The 19386-nt window shown below is 47.3% G+C and overlaps 1 protein-coding gene across 1 annotated transcript in view; it reads left to right on the top strand.

The window, feature by feature from the left end:
• Positions 1-19386, top strand: part of LOC113991046 (MAM domain-containing glycosylphosphatidylinositol anchor protein 2-like) — a 189988-nt gene that overhangs the window by 104121 nt on the left and 66481 nt on the right. The gene's annotated exons all lie outside the window — the stretch shown is intronic.

The raw sequence follows: 19386 nt of genomic DNA, 5'->3' as shown, positions 1-19386 counted from the left end.
CCTTTTTTCTTTTTTCTTTTCTTCCCTTCCCAAACCTTCCCCTCCTTCCTTTCACTTTCCCTTTTTCTCCCCTTCCCTTTCCCTTTCCCTTCCTATTTCCCTTTCCCTTTCCTTTCTTTCCAAGTGGTTCTGCTGATTTATTGATTTATTCCTCCCCCAAACAAGCAGCAGCCAGAGTCCTACAGCTGATACACATTTGATGCTGTGCTCTTTGGCTCTGTAGTTCTCCGAATCCATGATTTTAATGTAAATCCAGAAGTAAAAATGACATAGGAGCCTCATTTATATCGGAAAAAAAACCCAAAACCAAAACCCAAGAAGTGTGAGGGAATCATTATTTTCCCCATGCCTTGCTTTGAATTCCTTGACACGGGAACAGGCGGATGATTTGGGAGAGGACAGATCCCTCTAAACGCAGATCTGACACCGAGCTCGTTTGTTGGTGCCGTGTAAAACAAGCAGGGAAAAATGAGGGCAGGAGCTGTTCCCTGGGAGCTGGATCTTCATCCAGAGCTGCAGAGCTGAATCCCTGAAACTGGGCCCGAAAGACTGCTCAGAGACATTTATTTCTCTTTAAGCAGCAAGGTATTTGTTCATTCAACGTTGGGAGTGAGCCAGCTCGCGCTGGACAAGCTTGCTCCACTTGCAAGTGCAAAACTAAGCCATTTTATATACTTTAGATCCAGGGTTACATCATTTATTAGACATATTAATAAGCAGGCTGGTCTCTGGGTGGAGTCTTTCCAGACATGCCCAGTCTTCTACTCTGGGGGTCTTCTCCTCAAGCCTTCATCCCTCTGGTGGTCACCATGGACGTTCTTCCTCAATTTGACCTCTTCAATCAGGTGACCTGAATTCTTCCAGCTTGCAAAATCCTGGCTCTGGGCCTTCTAGATCTTATTCAAACATCTAGAATTAGGTAAATCTAGTTTCCCTGATTTATTCCTGTGTGTGTACTACTCCTGTTCTTTCTATACTAAGGCCTTTGGTGCAGTGAGCAGAAGAGAACATGATATGAACCAGTGCTCCTAAAATGTTCTTCCAGCAACACAGGTATTGGGGTTTCTTAGCAGGCCAAGAGATCTCAGTCAACTCTTTTAGGCCTGGCTGCTGTTTCAGAGCTGCCTCTGGAACCAGCAGCGCTGGGAACGGGCAGGGAGCCGGGAGGGGAAAGCCATTATTTCGGAAGCGCTGTGCTGTTCCTTATCGGGAAAGAACGAGCCCGGTTTGATGTGGTTTATGGGGAATAACGAGCCTTGCTTTGTGTTTGTGTATCTGATCAGTCACTAAATGACTTTCACGTGTCTGTTGTCAGTCCTTAGAAAGGAGAAGCCTGGTTTGATGTGGTTAATGGGCAATAACGAGCCTCCCTTTGTGTTTGTGTATCTGATCAGTGGCTAAATGACTTTCACGTGCCTGTTGTCGGTGCTTATCTTCACTTTTCCCAAAGCAACCCTCGTTTATCCCACTTTGAGCTGCCCAAATCTTCTGTCGGATCTGCTCTTCACCAGCGCTCCGTGCTGGGCACAACTGACCTCTTTTGGGGCCTCTGGGGAGGAGCTGCTGCAAACACACATCCTCCTTGCTGATAATCAGCGGATTTGCTTTGCCGGGCTCTGCTGTGTAACAAATTATTTATGCCCTCGATTGCACGTGGTGGGATCTGCAGAACTTCCATCAGGGAGGTTTTGCTGCTGCTCCAGCACGGCTTTTTTTAGCCCAAAATCGAGGGTGCAGGAAGGTTGGAGACGTCTCACCTGGGCTGCTCCTGGGGGTGGGTTTGTCTGCCTTTGGGCTGCAGAACATGGGGCTCTTCTCCAGGCAACTCTCAGCAAGACAAGAGGGCTGGGTCTGCAGCTGGGCCAGGGGAGGGGGAGGTTGGAGATCAGGAAGAATTTCTTTGCAGAGAGGGTGCTGAGCCCTTGGAATGGGCTGCCCAGGGAAGGGGGGGATTCTCCGTCCCTGGAGGTGTTTAAGGACAGACTGGATGTGGCATCAGTGCCATGGGCTGGGAACCACGGCGGGGTTGGATCAAGGGTTGGACTGGATGATCTCGGAGGTCCCTTCCAACCCAGCTGATTCTGGGATTCTGTGATTCTATGATTCTATGGCATGGTGGCTGTTGGGCACCATGGGTCTGTCAGGGTGGATCAGAAGGGATTCCAGAGGTGGGATTTGTTCCATCTCTCCCCTTCTGACCCTTGTGTCAGGGCAGCTTCCCACAGACACCTTGTTTGTCCATCTCAGGCTGGGGGTGGAGGTTGGCAGTGACTGGACATGAGCCCAGGTGGCCAAGAATGCCAAGGAGAGCTGGCTTGGATCAGGAATGGTGTGTCCAGTGGGATCAGGGCAGGGACTGTCCCTGTGCTGGCACTGCTGGGGCACCTCCAGCTCTGGGGGCACTTCTGGGATCTGAGACAAGAGAGACCCAGAGGGGCTGGAGCATGTGCAGGGAAGGGAAGGGAGCTGGGAAGGGGCTGGAGCAGCAGGAGGGGCTGAGGGAGCTGGGGGGGCTCAGCCTGGAGAAAAGGAGGCTCAGGGGGGACCTTCTGGCTCTGCAACCCCCTGACAGGAGGGGGGACCGGGGGGGGTCGGGCTCTGCTGCCAGGGAACAAGGGACAGGAGGAGAGGGAACGGCCTCCAGCTGTGCCAGGGGAGGCTCAGGTGGGACAGGAGGAGGAATTTCCTGCTGGAAAGGGTGGTCAGGCCTTGTCAGGAGCTGCCCAGGGAGGTTTGGAGTGCCCAGCCCTGGAGGTGTCCCAGGAAGGCCTGGCCGTGGCACTCAGTGCTCTGGGCTGGGGGACAAGGTGGGCATCGGGCACCGGGGGCACTGGATGATCCTGGAGGGCTTTTCCAACCTTAAAATTCCTATGATTTTATGACTCTGGGAATGGGAACTACCATAGAAACAGCAAAGTGCTGGTTCTTCTGAATAAGGAGGAGGCAAAGCAGCTGCTTACCCCTTTTCTGGCACTAATTTGGGGTGAAAACTAAAAACCACTTTGTTTTCTGGTCACTTGGGTCCTTTCTCTTTTAGTTTATATTCTCTTTTTCTCCACGTGCTTCCCCTTTTCCATCTGTCTGTTCCAAGTCCAGCATGGTGGTTAAAATGTCCTGCTTTGGGTGGGTTGTGGTGAGGTGTGAAGGATGGACAGGTGAAGGATGAAAGTGCCTTCAAATAATCCCCTTCAGGTACAAATACACATGTGGAGGTTTTCCCAGTAAATCAAGAGGTTTAGAGGGAGAGTTCTGGAGGTAAATCCACTCCAGTTACGAACAGCAAACCCAAAAATAACATCTGGGACAGGCAGCAGTTCCTTGCCTCTGTTCTTGGGAGCTTTATCAGCCCTGAGGAGACTTGTATGATGATGCTTTTTCAGATAAAAAAAGCAATTTTCAGCCTTTTTTATTCCTCCATCCTCCGGAGCACACACAGTTCAGGGGGGGATACTGGAAGAACAAGTGTTCAGGAGGACTCTTGACATGACTCCATAACAGCTGTGATGTGTCCCACATTTTGCCCTCGAAGACTTTATTTCCAGTCTTTCACAGTCTCAGAAACTCTTGTATTCATCCAGTGAGCCCTGAATTGTTTATCCTGGTCTCCATTTCTAGACTTTGAAGGAGATGCTGTTATTTTCTCCAGCAGGGAGACAATAATATCAGAGAATCCCAGGACAGGTCAAGCTGGAAGGGCCCACAGTGGCTCATCTGGTGCCACGAGGGTCATCCCAGAGCACAGGGATTGTGTCCAGAGGGCTCTGGAATATCCCCAGGGAGGAGACTCTCCCCTCTCTGGCCAATCTGCTCAGGGCTGGGTCACTGCCCAGCCAAGAAGTTCTTCCTCCTGTGCAGGTGGCACTTGCTGGGCATCAGTTCCTGCCCGTTCCTGCTGTGCCATTGCTGGGCCCCCCCGAGCAGAGCCTGGGCCATCCTCTGCCCCCTCCCTGCAGGCCCTGCCAGCCCTTGGGGAGGTCCCCTCTGGGTGTCCCCTCTGGAGGCTGAACAGCCCCAGTTCCCTCAGAGATGCTCCAGGCCCTTCATCACCTTCATCACCCTGCCCTGGACCTGCTCCAGGAGCTCCTTTGTGTCCTGAGGAGCCCAGAGCTGGACAAAGCACCCCAGATGTGCCTCCCAGGGCTGAGCAGAGGGGCAGGATCCCCTCCCTGACCTGCTGGGAATGTTCCTCCTCATGTCCCCCAGGACCCACCTCTGGCTCAGGGCCAGCTTGGTGTCACCTCCTGTCAGAGGAAGGGGAGTCGAGTCTGGGTTTTGGGGGAATGTTTCCCAGGATGTGGATTAGGACTTCCACCAACTTCCCACTTCCTCAGGACCCTGGTGGACCCAGTGGGATGCAGTGGGACCCAGTCTTAGTCTCTTTGCATCCTTGCACAGCTGAGCTTAGCAGTGGGGCCTAAATTAGTTGTGTGGGTTTAACATAAAATTGGACTCCAATTCACTTGGATTTTAGATGATTTTTTGCAGCTGAGAATGGGAAAAATCATGAGGAAATTTTTCCCAGGGTGTGGATTAGGATTTCCACCAACTTCCCACTTCCTCAGGACCTCAACCAGTTCCTGGTGTGGAATCACAGGATCCCAGTGGGATGACTCCTGCTGCCTTCCAGATCCTGCTGGATGCATCCCTTGGCTTGCTGTTATTTCCCAACCTTTTCCTGGTGGAAAACCACCAGGGTTTGTGCCTTTTTGTTCTGCCTCAGCTCCACCGGTTCCCTAATTCCGAGAGAGAGGAGACACAACTTGAAAATGGAGTAGGAGCTAAACAGGTACTTACAGGGGGTTATTCTTTCATCTGCTCATGTTTGGAATTCTGCTCACTTTGTTCAGCTCCTGGCAAGTGACAAGTTGGAGATGAATGGACAAAGCTGATGTTATGTAAGGCTTTGATTATTTTCCTTGTGGGAGGAAAGTACATTTGTTCCCATCGACTTGAGCATTATTTCTGTAACGAGCACGGCATTTATCCAATTGTCATAAAAATCAGTTCCTTTCAGTAATTCCCTAATATTTATTGCAGGCACTTCCAGCAGTTATGAACAGGGAGAGATATTTAATGAAAAACACTCTGAGTTCCAGAACAACTCATTGATTTGGCTTTGGATGTGGTGTGTGGGCAGAGGAGGCCCTGGATGTTGGGAACTGGGGGGACATTCCCGTCCTCTGGGGGGGCAGAAGAGTTTCTCCTTGTGACAGCAGGACCTTCTGTCTCGTTTTCATGGAATTATGGGATGTCCTGAGCTGGAAGGGATCCACAAGGATCATCCAGTCCAACCCTCAGCCCTGCCCAGGAACATCCCCAAGAGTCCCCCCCTGTGCCCCAGAGGATCATCCAAACCCTCCTGGAGCTCTGGCAGCCTTGGGGCCGTGCCCACTGCCCTGGGGAGCCTGGGCAGTGCCAACCACCCTCTGGCCTGGAGTTGTGGTTTAAGGTTTTTGACTTTAATTCTAAATTCTTTGCCCTTAAATTCTAAAATTTCTGATAGAAAAATGAAAATCAGAGAGTCCCACAATGGTTTGGGTTGGAAGGGACCTTAAATCCCATCTCATTCCACCCCCTGCCATGGGCAGGGACACCTCCCACTAGCCCAGGTTACTCCAACCTGGCCTTGGACACTTCCAGGGATCCAGGGGCAGCCACAGCTTCTCTGGGAATTCTATTCCAGGGCCTCCCCACCCTCCCAGCCAGCAATTCCTTCCCAGTATCCCATCTATCCCTTCCTTCTGGCAGGTCTGAGTAGTCCTTAGAGAGGAATTTAATGTCAAATTTGAACCCTCTGCCTGTTTTGAACCTTTGCTCCCTGTTTGGCCGTGGAGAGAGAAGCATCCACACAAATCAGAGCCTGTTTTAAGGAAAATGGGATATTTCTTCTTTGTCCCAGTTCCCTTTTTGTAAAATAGAGATCACTGTCCCTCCCCTGGAGGTCTTGGAGATGGGATTCTGAGGGTGCTGTGGTAATAAAACACGTGCAGGATCTGATTTGATCAACAACCCAAATATCCTTGGATTATTATTATTAATATTATTATTATCCATGATTTGCTGACTTGGATGTTATTGTTTGGCAGATTTTGGGAGGGCTGCTGGCCTTGCTCTGAGAGGTTAATTGGGATGATGGAAGTACAGCACCAGCAGGATTAAACCCCTCCATGGGGCTTTGATTGCTGTTGTTCTTGTAGAGAGCCCACATCCCGTGGGAGACTGGAGAAGATCTGTGGGGAAAAGTAAAGGATGAGGGTCTGGGAGTGCCAGGACAAGGAGGAAATGGCTTCCTACTGGAAAAGGGGAGACTTGGGTGGAATACTGGGAAGGAATTCTTGGCTGGGAGGGTGGGGAGGGGCTGGGATGGAATTCCCAGAGAAGCTGTGGCTGCTCCTGGATCCCTGGAAGTGTCCAAGGCCAGGTTGGAGCAACCTGGAATAGTGGAAGGTGTCCCTGCCCGTGGCAGGGGGTGGGATGGGATGATCCTTAAGATCTCTTCCAACCCATTCCAGGATTCTATGGAAAGAACTGGGAGGTGGTCCCAGTGCTAACCATGCCCTCCATATTCCAGTCCCTCATTCCTCCCTGTGGATATTCCATAAATGAGCCCCTCACAAGAGGATGAGCAGAGAAACAAAGCCAAGGAGCGCTGGATTGGCACAGCCTGGGAATTCAGCCGGTGGAAAACACAGGGAAGGAACATGGATGGATACAGGGATCAGTGCCATGAAATCTCTTGGTGGAACATCCATGGAAAAGCTCCATAAATATGGAAAAATGTGGTGAACCCCTCCTTGGAAGTGTCCAAGGCCAGGTTGGACAGGGCTTGGAGCAACCTGGGCTAGTGGAAGGTGTCAGGGGTGGAACAAGATCTTCATGGTCCCTTCCAACCCACCCAGACCCTTCTGGGCTTGGATTTGATGATTTCCTAAATAATATTAAATATAAATATAAAATAAATGTTTTCTGTAACAGAAACCCTTTTTTTCCAAAGGCACTTGTAAAACCTCTTAAAACATCCAGTATTTTAGAGTTTCCTGGTGGGCAGAGCAGTTGGACGCGTCGGGATCTCTGAATTTCCCTTCCCGTGGCAACCGAGGCTCGTTTGGGTCGTTCCCACTCCGTGATAAATTCCAAACAAGGAATAAAATCACATCCTGCTGGGAGTGGAGAAGCAGCTAATTAGTAAGAAATATCGAGCCTGAGGGATGGTCTCAGGTGCATCCTTGCAAAGCTGAGCTTAGCAGCGCGGCCTAAATTAGTTGTGTGGGTTTAACATCAAATTTGAGTCCGATTCACTTGGATTTTCGATGATTTTTTGCAGCTGAGAACGGGAAAAAATCATCTTTTCTGCTCTAAACAAGGGGTTTGGCAGCTCTAGAAATTCGCTGTTTGTTGCTCCGTGGCTGTTTATTTAAAATATGATGAAATATTTATCTGCAAATATTGTATTAATAATGAAATAAAAAAGGTTGTTGGGAAAGAAGGAAATGTTCTCCAGCCCAAATTAGGACCGGAATTAATGAGCTTAAAACTCGGGGAGATTTAGGGAAAGTAATTAAGAGGAAACTTTTGAACAGGTAGGGTGGTTAATCCCGGCAGGAATTTATGGGATTGTCATTCCCGGCAGGAATTTACCGACTTTGTGGGATTGTCTCGTGGATGGGGAGCGAGGAAAACTCACAGAGAGCGAAAATCTTCCAGATTATAAAATTTTAACTGGGAAAACTTGTCAAAAAAGGGAATCCCCAGAGGTGAGAACAAATCCTGAGTGGGGAAAAGGTCTTTACTCTGAAAGAAATCTCTTTTTGAAGCAGGGGTGAAATGACAGAGGAAATGGGTATTTGCATTTTTCATTCCTATTATTTAGATCACAGTTGTACTTTGATTTTCCCCTCCTCCCCCCCGTGTCATGATTGAAGATTTGAGTGGAAAAAGCTGATTAATATTCAGGACAAGGGTTACATAACCCAATATATTCTCAGGCTTTTTGCATTTCTTTCTTTCTTCTTTTCTGAATTAATTCTTTCTCACTTTTCTGAATTAATTCTTTCTCACTTTTCTGAATTAATTCTTTCTCCAGAGAGAAGATTTGGGTTTGATTTAAGATGTTTATGGTGGGAGACGGGGCAGCCTAAAAAAAGGGTTAAAACTGGGTTTGACTTTTATATTTCTGGAGGATTTTCCCCATCTCTTTGGAGGATTGGAATTAATAAATGATCTTATAGCTTTAAAACATCCAAATATACCTTGTTCCCATTGCCTTTATTATTTTGATTTGATTTCTGAAGTAGTTTTCTGCCTCCTGGTGTGTTGTATCCAAGGAATTCCACATCCTTGGGCTGAAGGATTATCCCAGAGGTTGATGCTGCCCATCTGAGCCTAAAAGTTCACCCTGCCCTGTGGTGCTATTTATTTATCTATTTATATATTTTATTTATATATTTATATTTACATTTATATATTTTATATATTTTATTTATATATTTATACTTTATATATTTATACATTTATTTATGTGTTTCTATAATTTTATCTATGTATTTATACTTGTATATTTATACATTCTATATTTATTTATTAATTTGTTTACTAATATATATTTTATATATAGTTTTATATAGAAATATAGAGTTGTCATATACAAATTTTAAATTATATATATATGTGAGTACATATATATATGAGAGAGGGGGTTTAATATAGATATTAAAAATAGGGTTTATACATATTTATATCTTATATATAAGTATATAAATATATATAAAACTCTTTTATATATAAACCAGAGGTTTATGTATTTATATTTTATATATAAATACAGAAATAGGTATATAAAAACTATTTTATATATAAAATCCCTCTCACATATATCTATATTTATATATTTTATATAAAAATTATATAATAAGTATATATGATATATATATAAAATAAATATCTATTAAAGGGTTTTTATATATATATATATATATATATATAAAGAATAGAGTTTATATATATATATATATGTCTATATATACATTTTTAGGCACTCCAGATGAACAGTTACCACCATATTTGTGTTTATTGGGTAATTCCCAGCTCCTTAATTTCCTCCAGAAATTCCCCAGAAAACTCTCTTAGTTCTTTGACAAAACAACGAAAATCTCTTCCCTAAAATCCTCACCTGAGGCTGAGATTTCAATATAACAAAAAAACAACTCTGGCTTTCCATGTAATTCATCCCAATGGAGCAAGGGAGGAAAAATATCTGGAAATAATTGATGGCTTGATGAGGAAAATCAAAGTTTGGGGAGGTTTTTGACACTTAACTGTGTGCAGCGACCCAGAGGGTGAATATGAAACACTGGCAACTTTCAAATGAGACCAGGATCATTTGAATTTTTTTCTTATTTAATATTAAAACCACAGAGAACCTCCCGAGACGGAGCTTTTTCCTTCTTAGAAATTCCAAAAGACGCCAGAACCCGAAGCATAAACAGGGATGTTATTGGAGGGGGGGAAAAAGAATTGAATTATTCATATTGGTTTCTTTTTGACAATTGGTCTTGGTTTCTTTTTGACAATTGGTCTCACAGAAGAGAATTTAATCCAGCAGAGGGAAAAAAACAAAGAGGCTTCTAGATCAAAAGAATTTGGGTTTTTGGAAGGAGTGACAATGAGAGGAGGAGTGGGAAAGGGATGGGAATGTTTAAAAAATCCGTGTTTAAAAAATGAAAAATCAGGATAGGGCGTCTTTGGATGCTTCCAGGAACTGAGCAGCCCAACAATTTTGGGAGAACAGTGCTTTCTAATCCCAGATTTTGTCAGAAAATCCCAGATTTTCTCTTTTGACAAGAGAAACTTGCACTTTGGCCACGGTGGGTTTTGCTGACACGGGTTTGTCAGCACTTGGAGCTGTTCCGGTGAGCTGGGATGTACATATTTATATCTCATATATAAGTACATAAATATATATAAAACTCTTTTATATATAAACCAGAGGTTTTGTATATTTGTATTTTTATATATAAATACAGAAATAGGTATATAAAAATATATACCTATATAAAGTAGTCAATAACTACGATGATCCCAGTTTGGAGGCAAGGAACTGGAATGGTTTATTGGATTCACAATTTCATACTTAGAGGGTTCAGGGTTTGCATATTTAACAGGGGGTTTTACATATTCATGGTATTGAAATTGGGGAGTTTCACAAAGATGAGGTCGGGGAAAACCCAGGTTAACAAACTTCGGGGTCTTACAATTATAGGAAAAACTCACTTTATCTCGGGGGATTTTACAGGGGGGATTAAGTAACACACCTTGGGGTTTTAGGAATTCCCTCATGGGAAAAACCCTATTTTATCATGGTGGGAACAGGTAACACAGAGGGAGAGAGAAAACACCAAAGGTTTTCTGCCCAGGTTTGATGAGATCAGGGCGTGGTTTCTCCAGGCTTGGGCAGGACATTCCAAACCCGTGACATCCATGGATCCTTGGCTGGACTCTGGATGGAGGCTTTTTTCCCCAGTCTCTGTCAGCCCAAGGCTTTTGTTTAATCTTAGCAGTTTTTCTTTTTCTCACATCCAAATTTTTGGAATCCAACACCGGGATATACCCTGGGAACTCGGAGAGGGAGGAACAGCATGGAGCAAACAGAGCCTGTGCTCCGTTAAAAACCTTCAGAGCACATCAAAAAACCTCCAGAGCACATCAAAAAACCTTCAGAGCACATCAAAAATAGGTTGGAATGTGGTGGAGTTTGGGATTTCATGTTGGTGCCATGGGAATATTTGCAGTCCCACCAGAATCCCACATTTTTTTAGGTTGGAAGGACTTGAGGATCATCCAGTGCCTCTCCCAACATCTTCCACTCTCCCAGGTTGCTCCAAGCCTTGGACACTTCCAGGGTGGGAACAGCCACAATTTCTTCTTCCCTTCCCAATTAATAACAAATTGATAGGTCGGAATCAAAGGGCAAATGTACAAATTTTAGGAATTACATCCATTGAGGAATTACAACCTCAAAGGACTGAGGAAAATCCATGAGACTCTTCACTTGTGGCATTCAGGGATGTCCCCAAAAAGATGACAAACAGAATGACAGGGAATGCTGTAGTTGGGATATAAAGGACAGGAACCAGCAGTAACAAAACCAACACCCAACTTATGGGAAGGTAAATTGGGCTAATTAAGTTGTCCATTTAGCTCATTTTTTTTGCCATTGGCCATTTTAACTGCAGGAGAGGCTCTGAGTAAATACATTTCCTTTCTGCTGGCCCATCTCACTTAGGAGACTAATTCCCATAATTCCACGAAACGTGGATTTCAACAAAACCAGCCCTGCAAAGTGCAGCATTCCAAGTGTCAGATCAGCTGGATTGGCACGGGATAGAACTCATTCTGCCCATGAAAGCTGCTGTGGTGCATCAGAGGGGTTTGTTACCTGCTTATTCCTTTTGCTCTGCAAATCCCCAAATTCCCAGTGTTTGACTTTGTGGCTGTAATTGCCTGGTAAAACGGAGCCTTTGGAAGGTGATCCCCAAATCTGCTGCTTTCTCTGTGCTCCCTCCTGGCAGATTTGATTTCCCTCTCCGTTATCCATATTCAGATATGTTCTTAATGTGGAGTTTGGAAAACCATCTCCCCTGTGGGGATGAAAATGGCACCAGCAGGGACGTTCCTTTCACTCGGCAGCAGGAATGGAATTAGAGCTCCATCGTCCTGGTGCATAATCAGGATTCCTGATGGAGCCAGGCCAGAGGATCTGGGCTCGTTCCTGCAGTCACTGAGATGGTGGGAAAGCCAGGGGGGATCTTTGTTGGATGTTTTTTTTTGGAGAGCCTCTTTCTTTGCCTTTGAAAAAAAAAACACATTATGGGTTAAAATCCCCGAAGGCGAGAGGAGTCTGGCAAGGGACATCAACGGGAATCACAGAATCCTTTAGGTTGGAAAAGCCCTCAGAGATCCTGGAGTCCAACCAGCCCCCAGCACTGCCAAGGCCACCACTGCCCCGTGTCCCCAAGTGCCACATCCACAGGGCTTGGAAATCCCTTCAGGGATGGGGACTCCACCCTGTACCAGGGCTGGACAGCCCTTTCCAGGAGGAAATTTTCCCAAATGTCCATTTTAAACTTCTCCTGGCACAGCTGGAGGCCGTTCCCTCTCCTCCTGTCCCTTGTTCCCTGGGAGCAGAGCCCGACCCCCCCTGGCTCCCCCCTCCTGTCAGGGGGTTGCAGAGCCAGAAGGTCCCCCCTGAGCCTCCTTTGCTCCAGGCTGAGCCCCCCCAGCTCCCTCAGCCCCTCCTGCTGCTCCAGCCCCCTCCCAGCTCCCTTCCCTTCCCTGCACATGCTCCAGCTCCTCCATGACCTTCTTTGAGTGTCCCAGAAGAGCCCCCAGGATTTGGAAGTGCCCCCAGCACGGGGGGGATGAAGAAAAGGGAGGGTTGTGCATCTCTGTCAGTGATTTAACAGGACATGGACCTTTCACCTGCCTGGGGGAGCATCTGGGGCCCATCATCTCCTTGGGAATCACCCCAGTCTTTCCCAAACACCAGTGGCACACGTTGGTGTGACAGCAGGTCCTCGCTGTGGACACCAAAATCCCCTCCTGGGGAGGGTCTTCACGGGCTGGAGGCTGCACAGACAGCTGTCCTGAGGAAAGCAAATCCCTCCTAACAGGATTTCTGCCGCTCTCCTTCTCATATTCAGAAGCTCTCCATGCAATGAAAGGAAAATTTCACACCTTTCATCCATTATTGGCTTGATAAATATTCCGGAGAGTAAACAAAGAGGAGAGATATTCTACTTTGCTTTCGAGAGGAATTGTTATTTCCAGGCAGTTCAGACCCTGAAAACGTATTCAAACCCTTCACAACGGATACACATCTCTTGCAATTGATACCTATTTCCCAAAATTGACTCTTATTTCTCACAATTGATTCCCATTTCTCACAATTGATTCCCATTTCTCACAATTGATTCCCATTTCTCACTTTTCCAGGCTGAGCTGCAGCTGCTGCTCCATTAACCCACGTTCTTATTGATAAAGCCACTCTTATCCCTGTTTTAATTGACTGTTTCTCTCAATACGTGACAGTTTATCCAGATTTATTTCATCATTCAGATTTATTATCGGCACAATTTATCCTTTTTTTGCTCTCTGTAACAAGTGATATTCTGTCTCTCTCCTCATTTCCTTGCCCATGGCAGGGCTGGCTTGTAGAGAAAGGGCAAGGGCACAAGTGATGCCCCTTCTTTGGTGGGATGACACAACCTGGGGCTGATTTTTGCAATGAATGAAGGTTATTTTTATTTTTGGAGGTCCTGCTTTGCCCTGGAGAGGCCACAGTTTCTTCTGTACCTTGTTTTATCAGAGTGATTCTGATGGATTTAGGGTTGAACATGAAATCATGCCAAGAAATTCTGCTGGTGAAGAACTTACTCTTCATGGAATGATCCATCAGATGTGTTTTCCCTCATTGTCTTGGGTGCCCTCAACCCCCACTATTGTATTTTGGCAGTTATGGAGGGGAAGCAGAGACATTTCTAAATATCTCCTCTGTTTAAATCCTTGGTGGTCTCAAAAGAGGCACCGTTGGCTTTAATTATCTTTTCCAAGGCGAGCTCTGCGACCCTGAACCCCCAAAACCAAACACAGAATCCTGGAATGGTTTGGGTTGGAAAAGACCTTCGAGATCATCAAGTCCAACCCAGCACTGCCAGGGCTCCACATCCTGCCCTGCTGGAGGGAGTTGGAATTGTAAAATTAGAGAATTTGGTTGGAAGGGACCTTAAAGACCATCTTGTTCCAGCCCCCAGGCAGGGACACCTTCCACTATCCCAGGTTGTTCCAAGCCCCATCCAACCTGGCCTTAGCAACCTGGGACAGTGGAAGGTGTCCCTGCCCTGACTTGGAACTGGATGGTCTTTAGGGTCCCTTCCAAGCCAAACCATTCCATGACTCCATGATTTCCTGCAGGTTTTCCTGGTGTGCTGAGTTGTTCAGACGTGATCACCGTTGCTGTGCCCATCCAGGAGCTCATCCATGAGGTTTATCCCATGGACAGGCTGGGCCCTGTTCTCCCCACGGCTCCCAGACAGAGGAGAGGTGTGACCTTCCCTCCCTCGCAGTTTTGGGAAGTTTTCTTGTTGTATTCCTGCTTTTTGTGGTGTCTCTTCTTTCCAAACCCGTTCTTCCACCACGGACTGATCCACCGCAGTAGGAATTGCTCATTCCTGTGATCCCCTGGGAAGCCAAGGTGTTGTTTTGCAGACCTTTCCCACCTGATGGTTCTCTGGGCTGTCTTTGTGCAGCTCTTTTTCTTTGTCCAAGCAGGTTTGGACCCCAGGGCTTCAGATCTCCTCATGGCTGGTGAGTTTTTCCCCTCCCTGTGCTCATTCCCCACCACTCCAGGTCACACTTCCATGGCCATGTCGTGGCCAACAGCGTCAGACACCTGGCTCAGGTCAAAATGTGGGATAGGAGGGATTTCTACCCAAACAACCTGTTCCTCTTACACGTTCAAAGGAGAAAATCAAATCATTTGGACGTGATTTGCTGTTGGCAAATCCCTGGTGGCAGCAACTCCTTTCTGTGTTGTCTTCCAAGCGCTCGCAAATTATTGGATTGTTCGTTGCACAACCTTTCTGGGAACTGAAATTAAGTTGTCTGGGCTTTCCCAGAGAAGCTGTGGCTGCCCCTGGATCCCTGGAAGTGTCCAAGGCCAGGTTGGAGCAACCTGGGCTGGTGGAAGGTGTCCCTGCCCATGGAAAGGAGTCAGAGCAAGATGAGCTTTAAGGTCCCTTCCCACCCAAACCTCTCTACAATTCTCTGACCCAGTGCATGTGTCGTGATTGTATTTTCTGTGCTTTATTTTTAGGGAGCCTCACACTTCATTAGGGCAGCAGATACATTTTTGGCAGCCTGGGCTTTGTTTTGTTTTGCAGTTGAACGATGGTGTGTTCAGAATCACAGGCAGAGCTGTCATAGCCCCCAGCTCATTAGATAATCTAATAAGATGTTTTCAGCCAGCTCTCTTGTCAAAGCAAAGACTGGCAGGGGATTAAAGTGTCACAGAAGCTTTAGAAGCTGATTTCTGAGTTGGCTTTGCTTGGTTTTGTTTTGGTTTTTTTGGGTTTTTTTCTTTGTTTTCAGTGCTGTTCCAGAGGGACTCTCACCAAACCACAGGGTGATGGTTGGGACATTTGCAAGAGGAATCAAAGATATGTGTTTTTAACTTAATGCTGCATTTGATTTGGGTTGGAAGGGACATTAAAGCTCGTTCCATCCCACTCCCTGCCATGGGCAGGGACACCTCCCACTAGCCCAGGTGGCTCCAACCTGGCCTTGGACACTTCCAGGGATCCAGGGGCAGCCACAGCTTCTCTGGGAATTCTATTCCAGGGCCTCTCCACCCTCACTGTAAAAATATCTTCCTGATCTCTACTCTAAATAGACCTTTTTTAGTTTAAAGCCACCCCCCATGGAGGCAACAGAGGCTCCAGGATAACAAAAATAAAATCTGGGTGTGAGGGGCGTAAAGTCAAATTCAAAGTACAGGACAGTCCCTGAAGAAGGCAACGAGCAGCACAGCAGCCTTTTGCTTCAATCTTCAGCTTATATTTTATTTAATCAAGGTGCTTTCCAGCTGTGGCTGCTCTCAGGGAATGCTGTGACTCCACTGCTCTCCATCCGTGTCCTCCCGGGGTGAATAAAGCCGGGCTGGCTTCTCAACCTTCCCATCACTGAGGGCTTTAATTGGATCTTGAGTCCTTCTCCAGCAGCCTTTTCTTTTTTTTCCAATTAAAAAGGGGTGGAATCCCCATCCCTGGAGGGTTTCAAAGCCCTGTGGATGTGGCACTTGGGGACAGGGGGCAGTGGTGGCCTTGGCAGTGCTGGGGGATGCTTGGACTCGATGCCACAGGCACCAAACACCTCATTTCTCCACCCTTTCCCATTTCTCTTCCACCCTTAAATGTTTCATAAACACAGGACAACTAATTCAGGGTCAAACCACCCCAAACTGGTCGTTCTGCCTCGGCTGAGGACACTTTGTCCTGCTCTTGCTGCTCAGGAGCCCCTGGGAATGTTCCAGGGCTGTCTGCACTGACAATTTGCTCTCAGAAATTCCCATTTTCCCCCTGTCCTGCTGCTCTGTCTCAGACCTGTTCTCTTCTGGCCCTAATCTTTTTTTTTCTTTCTTTCTATTTTCCTTTAAACTTGCCCAAAGTTGTCTTTGTGAGCTGGGAGACAATTTGCCCTCCGGCACTGAGCTATTCCCTCTCATTTTCCAGGGCTCTAACGGAGTCCCAGGCTGAGCTGTCTCCAGAGTTTCAATCCCTGACCCCAAATTTTAAAGGATTGACCTTGGCTGCTTAAAAATAGGGCCGGTTCAATCAGCTCCAGAGCCTCTGATGTTTGTGATGGGTCCCAGGCTCTAAAGGAGATGAAAGCCTAACCTGGCCCAAAGGTACATGCATAATTTAACTTAATGCTGTGACTTTGTTTTGCACAGAAAACGGCCCCAAAGTCTCCCAAGGCCAGAGAAAGAATGAAATTTGGGGGGGTTTTATTGGTAATTCTTTGCTACAGATCAACAAAAGCAAACCCTATTTGGTCACAAAGTGACCTTGTCCACCAGAGAAATAAAGCACAGAGGTGAGAAACTGGTGCTTGTCTCAAATTAAATGAAAGTTGCTGCAAACACCACCCAGAGCAGCAGCAAAATGGGTTTTTTTTCTGCATTGTTTCGAGTCCATACACTTGTTTTATGTTCACATTTCTGTCTTTCCTGCTCTCCTCTAAACATCTCTTTGCCTCCCCCATCCAAGTGAAAAATGCTTTTTATGGCAGCCCGTTGGGCAGGAATGGAAAAGCTTCTCCCTCAGAGTCTCTGCCTGCTCTCTCTGCCTGTTTTTCCGTGTTTATCCCCATTTTCAGTTTCCATTTGAGTTGGGAACATCCTTCCCCATCACTTTTTGGATCCTGGGTGGCATCTCCAGCTCCCTGGCAGGAGGATGGAGCCACGTGGGGATCGGGCTCTGCTCCCAGGGAACAAGGGATAGGACCAGAGGAAAAGGCCCCAAAGTTGCACCAGGGGAGGTTGAGGTTGGATATCAGGGAAAATTTCCTCCTGGAAAGGGCTGTCCAGCCCTGGCACGGGGTGGAGTCTCCATCCCTGCAGGGATTTCAAAGCCCTGTGGATGTGGCACTTGGGGACAGGGGGCAGTGGTGGGGGAAAGGTTGGGTTCAGTATCTCAGAGGGCTTTTCCAATCCCAACAATTCTGGCAACTGCTCATCCCAAGGAGAACAAAAACCAGGGAATCCATTGTTTTATCAGTGAGACTGTTCAAAGCCTCATTGATAAAATCTGTGTCTTCCCTTCAGTTTGCCCCTGTCCGTGTCTCTGTTCCCTCCCTGGATATTTCAGTGTCCTTGTAGGACTCTGGGAGGGTGGGAAGGCCCTGGAATAGAATTCCCAGAGAAGCTGTGGCTGCTCCTGGATCCCTGGAAGTGTCCAAGGCCAGGTTGGAGCAACCTGGGCTGGTGGAAATTGTCCCTGCTTGTGATGGTCTTTAAGGTCCCTTCCAATCCAACCCATTCCATGATTTTATCCCCTGGAATTGCTTGTACTCTGCATATAAAGCTTTTTCTTTTACCATAAATTTTCTGCCAGTAAGCAGAGGAAGATCCAGAAATGAAATGTAGTTTTTAAATCACTTGAACAACTGACATATGGTTGTGACCTGGTTCATTGTCAGAGACCTTTAAATGGAGCTGGGATAAAATCTACTTTTTCCAGCCCAGAGCTGAGTGATGTGAAAATCCTGGAGCTGAATTCCAGGGACATCAGGCCACAGCAGCTGCTTGAAATTGTCCCTTGTGCTGATGAGCCCCTTGGCTCTCAGGACATGTCCAGTTTGTGGGTTCAGGTGTCCCAGCATATCCCATCCATCTAAACCACAGAATCCTTTAGGTTGGAAAAGATCTTTAAGAGCATCGAGTCCAACCATCCCCAGCACTGCCAAGTGGGACTCTGTTAGAGCCCTGGAAAATGAGAGGGAATAGCTCAGTGCCGGAGGGCAAATTGTCTCCCAGCTCACAAAGACAATTTGGGCAAGTTTAAAGGAAAATAGAAAGAAAGAAAAAGAAAGATTAGGGCCAGAAGAGAACAGGTCTGAGACAGAGCAGCAGGACAGGGGGAAAATGGGAATTTCTGAGAGCAAATTGTCAGTGCAGACAGCCCTGGAACGTTCCCAGGGGCTCCTGAGCAGCAAGAGCAGGACAAAGTGTCCTCAGCCGAGGCAGAACGACCAGTTTGGGGTGGTTTGACCCTGAGTTAGTTGTCCTGTGTTTATGAAACATTTAAGGGTTGGAGAGAAAGGGGAAAGGGTGGAGAAATGAGGTGTTTGGTGCCTGTGGCATTGAGTCCAAGCATCCCCCAGCACTGCCAAGGCCACCACTGCCCCCTGTCCCCAAGTGCCACATCCACAGGGCTCTGAAACCCTCCAGGGATGGGGATTCCACGCTTTGCCAGGGCTGGACAAGTATTTCAGCCACACCCAAACAAAAACTGGTGACAAATTAAGGATTGTTTCCAGAGGATTTTATGGTTGGTGACTCCCATTCTACATCCACGTGGTCCGGTTGGATCCAACCCTAGGAATGGCATCTCCCTCAGCCTATTTTAAACCTCCCCAAGTGTTTAATATGCATTTTGTGCTGCTGATTCGGGGTGTGGACTTCTCTGTACCATTCATTTCCTTCTTGCCAACATAGAATCACAGAATCCCAGAATCAGCTGGGTTGGAAGGGACCTCCGAGATCATCCAGTCCAAGCCTTGATCCAACCCCGCCGTGGTTCCCAGCCCATGGCACTGATGCCACATCCAGTCTGTCCTTAAACACCTCCAGGGACGGAGAATCCCCCCCTTCCCTGGGCAGCCCATTCCAATGGCTCAGCACCCTCTCTGCAAAGAAATTCTTCCTGATCTCCAACCTCCCCCTCCCCTGGCCCAGCTGCAGACCCAGCCCTCTTGTCTTGCTGAGAGTTGCCTGGGAAAAGAGACCAACCCCCCCCGGCTCCCCCCTCCTGGCAGGGAGTTGCAGAGAGTGAGGAGGTCTCCCCTGAGCCTCCTCTTCTCCAGGCTGAGCCCCCCAGCTCCCTCAGCCTCTCCTCCCAGCACTTGTGCTCCAGTCCCTTCCCCAGCCTCGTTGCTCTCCTCTGGCCCTGCTCCAGCCCCTCCAGGGCCTTCCTGAGCTGAGGGCCCAGAACTGGACACAGCACTCCAGGGGTGGCCTCCCCAGCGCTGAGTCCAGGGCAGGAATCCCTTCCCTGGCCCTGTTGGCCACCCTGTTCCTGAGCCAGGCCAGGCTCCATTGGCCCTCTTGTCCCC

The sequence above is a fragment of the Pipra filicauda genome, unplaced genomic scaffold (assembly GCF_003945595.2).
Source record: "Pipra filicauda isolate LSUMZ 115617 unplaced genomic scaffold, ASM394559v2 scaffold71_size5581439_pilon, whole genome shotgun sequence".
NCBI lineage: Eukaryota > Metazoa > Chordata > Aves > Passeriformes > Pipridae > Pipra > Pipra filicauda.
This window is presented reverse-complemented; position numbering and strand designations above follow the sequence as displayed.